Consider the following 3,842-nt stretch of genomic DNA (forward strand, 5'->3'; position numbering starts at 1 on the left):
TGGAAAGGAGTAAGACTGATTGGATGAAGATAGCAGGAAAGCAGAGGTTCAGAGGAACGAAAGCATCTCTATTCGCTTATCTGAAATTCTCACCAATGAATTACATAAGTATCTCTATCCTTTATTTTATGTTTATTTAATTATTATTCGAAAACATCATTATCAATTTATATCTGCCTGACTGAGATTTACAAGGTGACCATAGTTTGCTTCATACCAACAATCTCCGTGGGATTCGACCCTTACTCACGTAAGGTATTACTTGGACGACCCAGTGCACTTGCTGGTTAGTTGTGCGAAGTTGTGAACCATGGTATTGGCATCATGTTTTTGGTGCCATTACCAGGGAAAGAAAGAGCGATGAATTTTACATAATCAAAGTGTAATCACAATTTCTGCGCACCAAGTTTTTGGCACCGTTGCCGGGGATTGTTCGAGTTTGGACAACTGACGGTTCATCCTGTTGCTCAGATTAGGTAATTTTCTTTTTGTTTTGTTTTCAAAAATTTTTCAAAAATCTTTCAAAAATTTTTCCTTTGTTTTCGAAAAAAAATATTTTTTTTAAAATAAAAATGTTTTCAAAAATAAATTATTCTATGGCTTCAAAACTTTCAAGAATGAATTCTAGTGTTTCATGAAGCATGTTGAAGCCTGACTGGCTGTAAAGCCACGACTGTAGGGCATGTTAGGCTTGTCATGTCTGAGTTACATACTAAAGCTTGGCTGGCTATTAAGCCATGCCTGACCCTTTGATTGGAGCTTTAGAGCATAAGATTCCTGGAATTCATATTAAAAATTTTGAATCCTTATTTTTCTTTTTCATAATAATTTTCGAAAAAATACAAAAAAATTTAGAAAAGCATAAAAAATTAAAAATATTTTTGTGTTCTTGTTTGAGTCTTGAGTCATGTTATAAGTTTGGTGTCAATTGCATGTGCATCTTGTATTTTTCGAAAATTCTTATGCATTCATAGTGTTCTTCATGATCTTCAAGTTGTTCTTGGTAAGTCTTCTTGTTTGAACTTTGCATTTGCATGTTTTGTGTCTTTTCTTGTTTTTCATATGCATTCTTGAATTCTTAGTGTCTAAGCATTAAAGAATTCTAAGTTTGGTGTCTTGCATGTTTTCTTTGCATTAAAAATTTTTCAAAAATGTGTTATTGATGTTCATCATGATCTTCATAGTGTTCTTGGTGTTCATCTTGACATTCATAGTGTTCTTGCATGCATTCCTTGTTTTGATTCAAAAATAAAAGAGAAAAACATGAAAATGATGTTTTTAATTTTTCTCTCTCATCATAAAAATTCAAAAATCAAAAAAATATCTTTCCCTCTTTTCTCTCATAATTTCGAAAATTATATTTGAGTTTTTCAAAAATTCTTAAAATCTAGTTGTTTTTATAAGTCAAATCAAATTTTCAATTTAAAAATCTCATCTTTTTCAAAATCTTTTTCAAAAATCAAATCTTTTTCAAATTTCTTAGTTATTTTCGAAAATTTCAAAAATATTTTTCAAAAATCTTTTTCTTAATTTTACATCAAATTTTCGAAAATAACATCATCAATTAATGTTTTGATTCAAAAATTTCAAGTTTGTTACTTACTTGTCAAGAAAGGTTCAAACTTTAAGTTCTAGAATCATATCTTGTGATTTCTTGTGAATCAAGTCATTAATTGTGATTTTAAAAATTCAAATCTTTTTCAAAAACTAATTTCTATCATATCTTTTCAAAAATATCTTCTTATCTCACCTTTTTCAAAAAAAAAATATTTTGATTTCAAAATATCTTCTCTAACTTCCTAGCTTCTTATCTTTTCAAAATTTGTTTCAACTAACTAACTAACTTTTTGTTTGTTTCTTACCTTTTTCAAAACCACCTAACTAACTCTCTCTCTCTATTTTCGAAAATATCTTCCCCTTTTTTTCAAAAATTTCTTTTTAATTAACTAATTATTTTATTTTTATTTTGAATTTTCGAAAAAAAAAACTACTAACCTTTTTCAAAAACTATTTTCAAAACTCACTAACTCTTTTTCAAAAATTATTTTAGAAAATTCCCCTTCTCTCTCATCTCCCTCTATTTATTTATTCATCTACTAACACTTCATCTCACCCAAATTCGAACCCCCTCTTCCATCTGTGTTTGAATTTCTTCTTCTTCTTTTCTTCTACTCACACAAGGACCTCTATACGGTGATATAAAGGATCCATATTATTATTATTATTTTTCCTGTGCCCTCTTCTTTGTCATATGAGCAGGAGCAAGGACAAGAACATTCTTGTTGAAGCAGATACAGAACCTGAAAGAACTCTGAAGAGAAAATTAAGAGAAGCTAAATTACAACAATCCAGAGATAACCTTTTAGAAATTTTCGAACAGGAAGAGGAGATGGCAGCCGAAAATAATAATAATGCAAGGAGGATGCTTGGTGACTTTACTGCACCTAATTCCAATTTACATGGAAGAAGCATATCCATTCCTGCTATTGGAGCAAACAACTTTGAGCTGAAACCTCAGCTAGTTTCTCTGATGCAGCAGAACTGCAAGTTTCATGGACTTCCATCTGAAGATCCTTTTCAGTTCTTAACTGAATTCTTGCAGATCTGTGATACTGTTAAGACTAATGGAGTAGATCCTGAAGTCTACAGGCTCATGCTTTTCCCTTTTGCTGTAAGAGACAAAGCTAGAGTGTGGTTGGACTCTCAACCTAAGGATAGCCTGAACTCTTGGGATAAGATGGTCAAGGCTTTCTTAGCCAAGTTCTTTCCTCCTCAAAAGCTTAGTAAACTTAGAGTGGACGTTCAGACCTTCAGACAGAAAGAAGGTGAATCCCTCTATGAAGCTTGGGAGAGATACAAAGGACTGACCAAAAGTGTCCTTCTGACATGCTTTCAGAATGGACCATCCTGGATATATTCTATGATGGTTTATCTGAGTTATCAAAGATGTCATTGGATACTTCTGCAAGTGGATCCATTCACCTAAAGAAAACGCCTGCAGAAGCTCAAGAACTCATTGACATGGTTGCAAATAACCAGTTCATGTACACTTCTGAAAGGAATCCTGTGAATAATGGGACGCTTATGAAGAAGGGAATTCTTGAGGTTGATACTCTGAATGCCATATTGGCTCAGAACAAAATATTGACTCAGCAAGTCAATATGATTTCTCAGAGTCTAAATGGAATGCAACCTGCATCCAACAGTACTCAAGAGGCATCTTCTGAAGAAGAAGCTTATGATCCTGAGAACCCTGCAATAGCAGAGGTGAATTACTTAGGTGAACCTTATGGAAACACCTATAATCCATCATGGAGAAATCATCCAAATATCTCATGGAAGGATCAAAAGCCTCAACAAGGCTTTAATAATGGTGGAAGAAACAGGTTTAGCAATAGCAAGCCTTTTCCATCACCCACTCAGCAACAGACAGAGAACTCTGAACAAAATACTTCTAATTTAGCAAACTTAGTCTCTGATCTGTCTAAGGCCACTGTGAGTTTCATGAATGAAACAAGGTCCTCCATTAGAAATTTGGAAGCATAAGTGGGCCAGCTGAGTAAAAGGATCACTGAAATCCCTCATAGTACTCTCCCAAGCAATACAGAAGAGAATCCAAAAGGAGAGTGCAAGGCCATTGACATAACCAAAATGGCCGAACCCAAAGAAGGAGAAGAGGACGTGAATCCCAAGAGGGAAGACCTCCTAGGACGTCCAGTGATCAATAAAGAGTTTTCCTCTGAGGAACCAAAGGAATCTGAGGCTCATCTAGAGACCATAGAGATTCCATTGAACCTCCTTATGCCCTTCATGACCTCTGATGAGTATTCCTCTTCTGAAGA

General features: G+C 33.9%; 1 non-coding gene across 1 annotated transcript; it reads right to left on the reverse strand.

Annotated features, from left to right (window-relative positions):
• Positions 1–2,785: 2,785 nt before the first annotated feature.
• LOC112781780 (small nucleolar RNA R71) lies at positions 2,786–2,892 on the reverse strand. Its single transcript, XR_003192539.1, has one exon. It is a non-coding gene; the product is annotated as a small nucleolar RNA R71 (small nucleolar RNA).
• Between the last annotated feature and the right edge of the window lie 950 nt (positions 2,893–3,842).

The sequence above is a fragment of the Arachis hypogaea genome, chromosome 19 (assembly GCF_003086295.3).
Source record: "Arachis hypogaea cultivar Tifrunner chromosome 19, arahy.Tifrunner.gnm2.J5K5, whole genome shotgun sequence".
Lineage (NCBI taxonomy): Eukaryota > Viridiplantae > Streptophyta > Magnoliopsida > Fabales > Fabaceae > Arachis > Arachis hypogaea.